The following is a 12750-nucleotide window of genomic DNA, read 5'->3' on the forward strand; positions in this document are numbered from 1 at the left end:
GCTCCCGACGAAACTGGGCAACGGGAAATCATGTACCGTCTTGTCTGGATTTTCCTTCGTCCAGTTGATGATAACTGGAACCAAGTTAGTAGCAAAATCATTTCTGCAGGCACTTACAGCTGCATTGACTGCCTGCTGTAGCAACTCATATTTGTCCTCGGCTGCTTTTTTCACGTCCTCAACTGCTTTTTTCTCGACCGCAAGCTTCACCTTCGCGTCGATGTTCGCCTGACTAAACTTCTTTTTCTGCTTCTTGGCCTCCGGGCCCTCGTTGTAAAACACCTTCCACGTGGCGCCATCTCCAGCTCCGTGCACACGACCATATTGCGGCCGCTGGCCCAAAGGGAGTCCCTTAAGTTCGTTCAAGGCCCGGTTGAGAGGGGTGTCCCACTTGGGCCTCATCGGAGAAGTAGGGTTTTCGGCTGCAAGCTGGTGTTGCTTATCCAGTAGTCTAATCAATTTCCTCGTGATCTTGTCCATGTAAAAAACCTTTTTCTCCTTGTCCCACTTGTAGCGGGCCCTGATGAAGTCATGCTCCAAGGGGTTGGTGAACTTTGCGAAGGGGTCTGGGAGACCCGCGGCTTCACGTTCCGCGTCCTCCTTATACCATATGGGCCTTTTACCGAGGTAGCCACGGCTTCCAAGGCGATGCTTCCCCGTGTTCCTTTGCTGAAGGCTCTTTAATTTCGCAGCCTTAGCCTTGGCGTCCTCGGTAGCGCAAGTGTCCTTGAACTTTTCGAACTCCTCTTCCGTAAGTGTCGGATTTTCCTCCAGAATCTTGGACAGGGGTTCCTTAGCCTCAATAGCTCGTTTCACCCTTGATTTCCATGAGGCCAAATCATTGCTGAACATGCCCATGGCGTGATTGTTAATCTTTTTCATCTTCGGATCATCCCACGGCTGTTCTATGTTATCATCCCGATCGGGGAACTTGAATCTCTTGTGCAACTTCGTTAGGAGCAACCGCGTCAAATGTTCTTTACTCCTTAAGTCATCGTCATTGATGCTCGCGCATTCCTGTAGGATGCATCCTACTTGGTTCCCATAGTACTTGCGAGGTTCTTCCGGCTCTAATGGCTCAAACTTGCCAGGTGCCATCTTTGTGATCACAAGTCGTCCAATCCCTAGTTTGTTAGGTTTTCGTATCCTCTACTTCTTATGCCTCTTTTCGGTACCGGCATCGGCGCCGGTATCTTCCCCGGCGGTACCTTCCCCACCGGTCTCGGCGCCGCCATCGGTGCCGGCGCCGTCGGTGTCGGTGTCGGCGTCAGTACCATCATCGAGGCGGACCTGCAAACCTTGCTTAGTAGTCAAAAAGTCGAGGTAGTCTTGTTCACCCTCATAATCCATCTCGTCTGCATCTTGGTCAGAAGGCCCAGTTTCTTCGTTGTTCGACATGTTTTCTATGATTAAGTGTCCTCATTTATTTCTAAAAGTATGAATAAATGAGAAATGAGATAAAAAAGAAATCTATGTGCCAGCACTCGATATGCCAACTATGTAGCACAAATCATGCCTTTATTCACGGGAAATTTCGGCATGACCTTTGCTAAAAAATGGACATATCGAGCGCCTGAAATTCACCGAAACGGAAATGAATCAACATTCCGGCGTAACATAGGCAACTCGGATCATTTACCAAAACATGACATGTCCAAAACATGACATATCCACATATCACATGTCCAGTTCAAATTTGCATATAAATTCAGCAAATTTTGAAACCTATCTAAATTCATAACTAAATAGATAACCTAATTAACATAACTAAAACCTAAGTAAATTAACCCTAGCTAGCAGAGAGAGAGAGAGAGGTGGTTTACAGAGGGTGCAGGGCGAGGAGGCAGGCCCGACGACGGCCGAGGTTGGGAGGGGAGGAAGCAGAGGATGGAGGCGAGGGCCGACGGGTCGGGGGCGAGCGCCGGCGCCGGGGGCGAGCGCGCCTGGGTCGGGGGCGGCGGGGTCGGGGGCGAGCGCGCCGGGGTCGGGCACGGCGGGGTCGGGGGCGAGCGTGCCGGGGTCGGGGGCGAGCGCGCCGAGGTCGGGGGCGGGCGCGGCGATGCGACGGGGCCGGGGAAGAGAGAGTGGGGATTTGGGGGAAAAGAGGCGGGATGAAGCAGGGAGAGGGAGAATTTTGGGTTAAGTGGACGTAGCAGTAGCGCGTTTACACAAAACGCGCTACTACTACCTCGACTAGCTGTAGCGGTTTTCTGCAGAAACCGCTACTGCTACCTTGACTAGCTGTAGCGATTTTCTGCAGAAACCGCTACTGCTACCTTGACTAGCTGTAGCTCTTTTTCACTAAAGCGCTGCTGCTATAACCAGTTTCCTTTTTTTCTTTTCCTCAGCATAATAGGAACATATATATTACATCATTGGACCCTTGCATAATAATGGCTAAGTGTGTATACAAAATAGGAACATATATATATATTACATCATTGGACCCATGCATAATAATGGCTAATTAAGTGTGTATACAAAATAGGAACATATATATATATATTACATCATTTGACCGATTCCTCAGCGCTGACGTTTTCGTTTTTGAGTCAGCTTCTTTCCCTTCTTGTTCGTCGAAGAATAATTGAGCCCCTCATTGTGACTTTGCCTTTTCCATGGAGTACGATTTTTCTTTGGTAATGTAGTATTGATTCTTCTTTTGACGTATACTTCATCATCATCGTCATCTTCCCTCATTGGGTTGCCGTACTGATTATAGTCTTCCTCGTTGGCGACTCCATCCATTCCAATGATGTTTCTTTTGCCTTTCCTCACGACAACACGACTGGGATTGCATGGGTCAGTTATGAAGAAGCATTGTGTCATGTGCTTAGCGTGTACCCATGGCTCGTTTTTTGCGATAGCGTTCACGGTAGCGCTCTTGGCGTCGGGTATAGTCATGGTAGTGAAAATCCGGCTTTCTCTTTCGACATTCTTAGCCCATCTGACACGGAACATCGTCGTGTTGTGCAGTCCAGAGTAGTCAAGCTCCCAGATCTCCTCGACCCTTCCATAAAATCGTTCAGTTGCGCCGTTGTCGCTGCCGGTCATGCATTTCATCGTCACCCCTGAGTTCTGATATTCATCACTGTCCATATCTTTGGCCTCCGTGTAGAACGTGTATCCGTTGATATCATATGCCTGATAGGTTACGAGGTTGGGCGAGGGGCCATGTGCTAAGGCGTATATGAGCAATCCGTCCTTAGAGCCCTCCTCCGGGGGATTAGCAATAATATGCTCTTTGAACCAATGCAGGAAAGTGGAGTTGTGCTCTCTAGTAACTTCGGCGTCCGTCCTGCATACCCCCCGGTCACGATACTTCTTTGCGATAATTTCTTTGTGCAGTGCCACAAAAGGATCTACCTCGTCTAGGTGTTGTAGCACTACCAAGTTTGCTCTGTCAAAGTCGCTGCGTCGATCTGAGTATGCCACGTGCAGTTCCCTGCGACCGTTGCAGTGACCTTCTCCTTCGAGCCTCCCATCGTGCTTGTTAACGGGCAAACCAACACTAACACCAGGCGGCTGGTCTGCGCCATATAGAAAATTCTCACAGAAAGAGATGCACTCTTGTGTCAAATAGCCCTGGACGATGCTTCCATCCGGACGGGACATGTTACGAACGAATCCTTTGATGATCCCATTCATCCTCTCAAACGGCATCATGTTGTGCAGGAATGACGGCCCCAGGTCTATTATATCATCCACAATATGGACACACAGATGCACCATCACGTCAAAGAACGCGGGCGGGAAGTACATCTCAAGATCATTCAGTATCACAACGATCTCTTCATGTAGCCTTCGGAGCTGCTTCACACTAATCGACTTTCGAGAGATGACGTCGAAAAAGTTGCAGAGACCAATAAGCATGTCACGGACGTGCTTGTCCATTATCCCTCTAAGGGCAACAGGTAATATCTGCATCATCATCACATGACAGTCATGAGACTTCATCCTGCTGAACCTTTTCTTGTCCGTGTCTAGATATCTACTTATCTTGCCATAGTAACCGGAACTAACTTTGACTCCAGTAAGGCACTTAAAGAATTGATTGATCTCAGCCTGACTTAAGGTGAAGTAAGAATGGGGGGCAATAATCCTCATTCTTTATTTTCTTGCCCTTCTTCTCCCGTGCCTCTGTCTCCGTCTCTGTCTTGTCTGACATTTTACGTGGCGGCATGTGCAGATCTTCCCTGATTTCCAAATCTTGCAAGTCTTTTCTTGCCTTCGGCCCATCCTTGGTCTTATCCGGCATGTTCCTCAGTGTTGCGAGCAAGCTCTCAAGGACATTCTTACATATATGCATTTGATCAAGGCAATGAGGTGTATCGAGTTTGTGCCAGTACTCCAAGTCCCAGAACACAAACCTCGTCTTCCATACCTTCAGCAGCGGCTCCGGCGCCTTTCTCATCGTCTTTCCCGGCGCGGGGCACTCCTTCCAGTTTTTCAACAGCTCATCGATTTCGGCACCGCTCCGCTTATGTGGAGGTCCTCGATGCTCAGCGTGACCATTGAATAGATCTCCACGGTTTCTCCACGGGTCGTCCTGTTCGAGCCATCTTCGATGCCCCATGTACACGATTTTCCCAGACCCGCCATCTTTCCTTGACGCTAGCTGCTGAGACGTCGTATCATCCATGCACCGCGTGCATCCGCAATATCCATGGCACACCTGGCCTGCCACATATCCGTAACCAAGATAGTCGTGCACTGTCGTGATCAGCGCGGCTCATGTTGAAATACTCGCCTTTGCTGGCGTCCAATGTCTTGGCCGGTGTTTTCCATAACATGTCTAACTCCTCCTGAAGTAGCCCCAGATACAAATTAATATTATTTCCTGGTTGTTTCGGCCCTTGAATAAGCATGCTCATGTGAATGTACTTCGATTTCATGCACAACCAGGGGGGAGGTTGTACATCCATACAAACACGGGCCATGTGCTATGGTTGGTGCTCTGGTTGCCAAACGGATTCATGCCATCGGTACACGCGCCGAGCACGATGTTCCTTGCATCACATTCAAAATACCGATAGAAGCTATTCAACGCTCTCCACTGGCTTCCATCCTTGACGTGTCTCAGCTTCGGATCATCTCCATCGTCGGGCTTCTTCCTCTCCGCGTGCCAGCGCATTAGCTTTGCTTCCTTGGGATCTACAAAATACCTCTGGAGACGGGGAGTGATTGGTAAGTACCATACCACTTTCTGGGGACATTTCTTCCCGGCCTTCTTGTATCGATAAGCATTGCACACCGGACAACTTGTTTTTTCCGCGTGCTCCTTTCGATAAATTATGCAATCATTGATGCATGCATGGTATCTAACGTGTGGCAGATCAAGAGGGCACATGATCTTCTTGGCCTCATCAACACTACTAGGACATAGATTACCCTCGGGAAGAACATCCTTTAGGTACTTGAGATGCTCATCGAGGCTAGTGTCGGTCCATTTGTTTTTAGCCTTCGTCTTCAGCACTTGGAGCGTGAAACTCAAGCGGGTCACCTCAGGATTGCAACCATCATACAATGGAGTGGTCGAGTCTACCACCGGTTGCTCCAGCTTAGCCTCCTCTCTAGAAGCAGCTCTCTCAGTACTCGTCTCCTTGCGAAGCAATGCTTGAACAAGAGGGTCCCACATGATTGAACTTAGTACCGACGAACTCTGCTGCGTGGAGTCCATGTCGTTCTCTCCGCCGCCATGTTCGGCCCCTTCTCCGCCGCCATGTCCGGCCTCTTCCCCGCCGCCATTATCGATCATCTCTTCGTCTTGCCCCGTGTCATCATTGCCTGCCCCGTCGGCATCCTCAACATCGTCATCCTCATCTTCAGTTATCCACCGAGTATAGCCATCCATGAAACCAGTCATGAGCAGGTGCGCTTCGACACGACCATCGACATGGGGGTCAAGCCAAACTATTCCTTTGCATTTTTGATACGGACATAAAACCTCTGTCAGGTTATTTTCCTTCATGTCCTGCACCGCCAACCGCAACCACCTGTCCACCATCGTTCCACTAACCATCGTGAACTCTGCACGGTAATAATAAACAAATTGATTATAAAAATGCGTGCATTCATCAAAGTCATACAAAAATTCGGCATGACCTTCCTTAAAAGTAGGACATATATAGATCTAGAGTTTGCCCGGAATTCACCGAAACGGAAATAAATCGACATTTCGGCAAAACATAGGCAACTCAAATGCACAATTTGGCGTCAACTCATGCCACACACACAATTTCCATAAAAATATCACACACACATGCATAAACATATTTCCATTTTGCAAAAGCATGAAATATTAATCACACCTCTATCTCGAGATCGAGCACACGGTGGAGATGATGATGTAGGGAGGTCAAAAGTGCACAAAGCTCTTCTTGACAAAGAAAGATCTAGTTAGGGGGCAAATAGGTCACTTAACTAAATGCTACATCTACCTAGCTAGCTAATTTGGGAGGAGACAACTTCAACTAGTGGAGGGGGGAGGAAAAAGAGAAAGGAGATGAATTAATGGAGGTGGTGTAGTTATAGCTAGGAGTAATGAAGAGAGAGAAAGGTAGGTAGAAGAGGGAGAGTAATGGGGGGAGAAGTATTGAGGAAGAAGAAGAGTGAGAGAGGGAGGATGTGGGAGGGTAGGGGAAAGGGAGGAGAGGAGATGGGGAGGGGGAGGTGGAAAAGGTGGTGGGTCCTGCGTCTTAGCAGTAGCGCGGGAGAGAAAGCGCACTGCTGCTAAGAGCGTAGCAACAGCGCGCTTTCCTGCCACGCGCTACTGCTAAACGGGCCAACCCTGTGCATATTTTCAAAATTAGCAGCAGCGAGGTGAAAAAAAAGCGCGCTGCTACTATGGCATTAGCAGCAGCGTGCTCCCTGGCACCGCGCTACTGGTAAACTTATGTCGTTGTGTACTGTCGGTGGATTTTTGTAGCAGCGCGGTTTAAGCGTCACGCGCTACTGCTAAGTTTGCACTAGTAGCGAGCTTTCCGTAGCCGCGCTGCTACTACTTAGCAGCAGCGCCTGTTTTTATGCCGCGCTGCTGCTAAGATTCTGTGTATAAGGTTTTCCCTAGTAGTGTAGATGCTTATTCTCTTGCCACACATATTTGCATCACTTCCTCCCATTTGCATGCTTGTTCCCATGATGTCCTTGATTGTGCTCAACTTATATGCTTAAATGCCATGCCAAACTTCTTTGTCAAACCATATGCTTTGCATGATGACGACACTTGTTTGGTGACTCACCTCTTGAATGCTTGGTTTTGCTTTAATGCCAACCACATTTTTTTCCAAGTGCTTGTTATTATTGCTCCTTTTGAAGGAATTACAAGATGGTGCGACATTGGAGAGTGCCCATTTCAAGCTACAAGATGATGAATGCTTGGTAATCGTCAACTTCTACACGGCAACACAATCTCTTTCCCATGGTGATTTGGATTTCGATTCGAGGTCGGATCTTTCCCAAGGGGGGGGGGATGATGCGGAGCATCCTATGGACACACTACTAGAAAAAGGCTAATTAGTGGCGCACCTGTTTTGGCCATTAATGGCCCACTACAGGTGCGCCACTATTATAACGCCATTAGTAACAAATAGTAATGGCGCACCTCTGGTGCGCCATTACTATGCCTATATGGCTTAGTAATGGCGCACCACATAAAAGTGCGCCATTACTATGCCTATATGGCTTAGTAATGGCGCACCACATAAAAGTGCGCCATTACTAACAATTTTTTTCAATTTGTTTTCAGAATTTTTTTTCTTCAGATTTTTTTCTTAATCCCGGGTCACTATGGCTTAATCTCAAGTCAAATTGCACTCTGTGGTCCTGGCAGTTACCCGGGAGGTCACAGCCTGTGTTCCAATTAATCAGATTATTTCCTGGGCATATCTTTTGATCCTCTGATTGCCTCCCTCGGGAAGCCAACCAGAGTCTCAGGGGCTACTATCTATACACAGGTGTATTTTGTGAATAAAACACAATCGAACATGTTCTAGTACAAACCTCGAAGCCTCTTAGCAGGCCCATGAAGGCCCCATTCAATCCGCTTTTCACGGACATGGCCTTTTCGACCACTGTGCCCATCAGGGTACGATGTTCCTCTGAGATGGACGCCTGCCGCAGCATGTTCGTCAATATATCCGACGCTTCTGGGTCTCCGGAAGCTGCTAAAGGAGTACGGCCTCCCTTTGAAGGAATCCGTTTATTCATATCCGGCTGTAGACCGGACTTCTCGGGACCTCCATTGTCGGTCTCCGGACCCTGGGCCACCGAAGTATCACCTTCGGGTAGTGTCTTCGTCATCCTTTGCACCACTTGTTGATCGGGGGAGACCCTCCGCGACTACACCTCGAAGTCGTCCGCCCTATTGGGCAAGGAGACCGGTGGAGGCGTCTCACTTTCCATCATCTCCGGGAGAAGGTCCCCCGAGGAAGAGGATTGTTGGAGAAGACTGCGTGCCGAACTACAAAAACATATATTCTAGACGTTACAAGAAAGGAACGGGACATATTTAAAACACCCTTGTTCACTTACGATTTGGCTTGAGGCTTGTCCTCGTCATGGGACTGCGCGATGACGTCGTCCTCCAAGCCTGAGCCACCCGACAGAGGCATCTTGCTGTGTGAAGCCAGCCCCTCCCGGCAGCCAGACTGAGGACAGTCCAGATGGTCGTCGGCTTGACGAGTGGGCTGAACGTCTCGTCGTAGTCCACGCCAGCCTGCTATGTGAAGCCGCGAAGCACCCAGCGCGCCTTGTACCAGGCGAGAGAGCCGTCAGGATGGAACTTGTGCCAAAAAATCCACTTCCCTGTGACAACATTAGCACCTGCAGGACGGGACACCAAACTCCAAGTGTTATTCTGCATCAGTGCGTTATATTCGTGATCATAGCGTTCTACCAGTTTTCATCCCGGAGGGCAACACGGTAAGAGGAAGGGATGGGCCTAATGGAGGAGGAGGTAGAAGGGGAAGCAGCGAGGGCTTTAGGTTCAGCAAACCCGGTTTTGGCCCGCGTACGCATGTGATGGAGATTGGTGGGTGGTTGCACTGGCACGGCGCGTGGCGGGAGCGCAGGAGCAATGGGCGAACACGCGGGTGTTACGTGCATGTGAATGGGAGGGGCTGGGAGAGGGTGCATGCAGCGGCGGGGAGCCGGGGGAGTGGGATGTGCATGCGCATGGGATGGTGGATTCGGGGAATCTCGGGTTGCTGCATGGGGGGGGGGGGGGGCGAAGCGGGCGGGGTGGGGCACACCGATTGGGTGGGCTGATCTGCGGGCGCAGGCAGGTGCGGGAGTGGGCGCGGATTGGGGGAGAGGATCCTAAGGACCCGGCACGTGGGCGTGGGGATCGAGGCGAGGGGGATCCTGAGGAGGGCACGAGTGGATGCGGATTGGAGGGAACGATGATGCGAGGTTCGAGGAAGATTTGTGGCCCGAGATCTTCTGCGACCGGGCGACGGGCGGGCTGCGGTCTGTCGGGAGTAGGACGGTAGGGAAAAACGGATTCGTCAAACGTGACGTGACGGGAAATTATCACCATGCGAGTGTCTAAGTCCAGACACCGATAGCCCTTTGTGTTCCAAGGGATACCCGAGGAAGACCCAACGAGAAGAGCGAGGGGCAAGTTTGTGGGGGCTAGTGGCGATGGTGTTAGGGAAACAAAGACATCCAAAAACGCGCATGTGATCGTACGTGGGGTGTTTGCCGAGGAGACGGAAGTAAGGAGTCTCGGATGCAATGGCAGTGGAGGGTCGTCGGTTGAGAATGTAGGTTGCGGTGTGGAGGGCCTCAACCCAGAAGGCGGGGGGTAGTGTGGCATGTATGAGAAGGACTTGAAGTATGTCATTGGTCGTACGGAGTAGGTGTTCGGCTTTCCCATTTTGCGGCGAGGTACAAGGGCATGAGAGGCGAAGGGAGGAACCATAGCGGGAGAAGAGGTCGCATAGGGAAGTGGTGAGGAATTCGCCGCCATTGTCGCATTGCATGCACTGGATGGGAACATGAAATTGCGTGAGGACGTACGCGTGAAAATGATGGATTACTTCTACATGGTATCAGAGTAAGAGGTCTCGAGTTCAAGACCCGGCTGGCGCAATTAAAATTGCAACCCACTTTTGGTCCACGTTTAGGTCTGAGGGAGCCACGCGTGAGGGGGAGTGTTGACGTATAATGTGCTGCCTAGTATCTTTCATCAGATCGGTCTTTTGGTTGCATTGGCTAGAGCATGCACTTCTACATGGGAGCCGTGCCCACGGCCACGACCGCGCCCGTGGCCACGCTCGCGACCGCCGGTGTCGCAATCGGTGGCGGGAGGGGTGGTGTCGCCTTTGCCCCTGTCGGTGGAGGTGCCCGAGGATCCCGAGGACCCCAAGCCGGATCCGATGGTGAGGGCGGTGGTGGTGGCCTCCGGGAGGGCGTCGAGGTGAGCGCGCTCATTGGTGGAGATTTGCTCCATCAGCAGCCGAGAGCGCGCCTGCACGAACGTCGGGAAGGGTGTCTGCATGGGGAGCAGTGTCACCATGATCTGAAACTTGCGGTTGAGGCTGCAGATGAGCTGAAGGGTCAACGTACGGTCGGTGATGCGCTCGTCGACGTTGCCGAGGTCCGTTGCGAGGGACTTGAGACGCTGACAGTACTCGGCAATGGAGAGGTCCCCCTGGACCAGATTGCGGAATTTCACGCCGAGGATCACCGCGTGACCAGCTTGATTGTCGCGGAAGAGAAAATGCATTTGCTGCCAAATGTCGAAGGCGGTGCTATTCGGCGGGGCGACCACGTCCAGGAGTTCATCGGCAACGATGCCGTGGAACCAGAGGACGATGATTAGGTCATCGTTTCGCCACATGGCGCTTTAGAGAAGTGGCTCGGTGGCCACATCGAGATGGTGATGCACTGGATACTTGCAACAAACGACGTAAAAGATCTGGCACCATTTGGAGTAGTTACCCGATTCGAGTTCGAGCCGGTGGTGGGAGAAGTGGTTGATGGAGGGTGGCAGGCCAATCGCAGCGGTGGAGGAGCCGACGTCGGGCGCGTCGGGACGGAGGGCCAGGGCGCTGCTGGAACCGCCGGGCGCGAGCTGTTGAACGGGGACGCTCCCCGCCGTTCGGAGAGCAGCCGCGGTGGGCTGCACGGGTGGCGCGGACGTCGGGGCCGAGGAAGTAGGGGCGGCCTCGGGCACGGCCTGTTTGCTACGGAGGACATCATGTGCGAGGAGAGCCGCGCGGGGCGCGGTCGGTCGAGAAGGGGTCGCCAGGGACACAGGCGGAGGAGCTGTGGCTAGAGGGAAGAGGGCGAAGGGGTTGCTCGCCGGCGTGTCGAGGTCGCCGCCGGAGCGCGTGCGGCTAAGGAATCGATGCATGGCGGAAGCGAGGGGATAGGATTGGATGAGCGTCTGATACCAAGCTAGGTTTAGTAACTCTCACACTCTGTATTCCTTGGCCTCGAGGGCTTATATGGTGTTGCAAATGAGAAGTACAGAGGGGGAGGGAGAGAGTACAATGGCAGCCCTGTATGGCAGGGCGTGCGGGGCGCAGCAGGCGCATGACCTACTCTAGTCAGTTGGAGACGTGGGGGAGTGGAAGAGGAGGCCGTTAGACTAGCCACAATGGGTAGTAACATAGAGCAGTAATATGTTCATGTTACTATATCTATAGTGGGGAGTAACATATGTGTGGTAAAATGCAATACTTTATTTATTATGCTATAGACTTATCTTGTTTTGATATAACTCATACTAGTAGTAACTAGCTATGTTACTACATGGCTCTCTTTCTTCATTTATTGCTTGTCACATCATCTATTTTATCTAGATATGTGTGATGTTACTACCTATGTTACTCTCACTATTGGTAGTCTTAGCCACCGGAGGGGCGACCTGGAGTGCTGTCGAACAGATATATCTTTACTTGGTCAAATTTCTCTCGCAGTAGCTGAGAATTTGCAGGATGAGGCGACGACATTAATGGACCTGCCTAACCAAAGGGGAGAGATATGACGATCTTAGTAAGAGAGTTAGCATCATCTTGCTAAAAGTTTTATCATGAATAGTTCATGGCATAAATCTAATTATGTCGGTTGCCTTTCCTGCCTAGGTCATGACACCAAACATCACCTGCCCCCCCTTTTTTTGAGTAAATAGTGCATCCAGTGACTAGGTTGGGAGGCCACTCATAAACTGATTGATTTGTCAGAGGTGTGCATTTGTAGGTTTGATAAAAAACTGATCAAAATATTTCCATCAGGCGAATAAAATGCTTATATAAAAAGCTTTTGTTACAAAGAACCAACTCAGATAATAATCATTTCTTGTATATTTGTGCATGTTGTCTATATATGTCGGAGCTGGTTTTTGGAACCTGGTGTTCGGTGTGCCTAGTTTCTAAAATGTAGCAAAAATCATATTTCTAGTTCTAAATTTAAGAAGAACAAATAACAATCATATGTTTTTTTGATGAAATAGCCCCCCCTTCCCCGCTTTGTATTACAAAGCAAACATCACCGATACAATCAGATAGGTGCCGGAGCGGAAGCAACATAGGCACACCTAAAAGAAACAAAAGAGAAAAAGAAAAGAAACAAATGCCGACACTGGCGGATCAACAAAAATGAAGAAGCTTCACGACCGCCGCACCCATCGGGGATCCTTCACTAAGCTCCTATACTCTGAAGCGCCGGTACCAATCAACACTCCAAGAAGGGACGCGATGATGACGACACTGCTGCCAAGGGTTTCCCCCGATACGCGACGAG

At 50.5% G+C, this 12750-nt stretch overlaps 1 pseudogene; it reads right to left on the minus strand.

The window, feature by feature from the left end:
* Positions 1 to 10189: 10189 nt before the first annotated feature.
* On the minus strand, positions 10190 to 11359 carry LOC147974011 (uncharacterized; annotated as a pseudogene).
* Positions 11360 to 12750: the final 1391 nt, after the last annotated feature.

Source organism: Triticum urartu, chromosome 5A (assembly GCF_056163025.1).
Source record: "Triticum urartu cultivar PI428250 chromosome 5A, HENAU_Tu73, whole genome shotgun sequence".
NCBI lineage: Eukaryota > Viridiplantae > Streptophyta > Magnoliopsida > Poales > Poaceae > Triticum > Triticum urartu.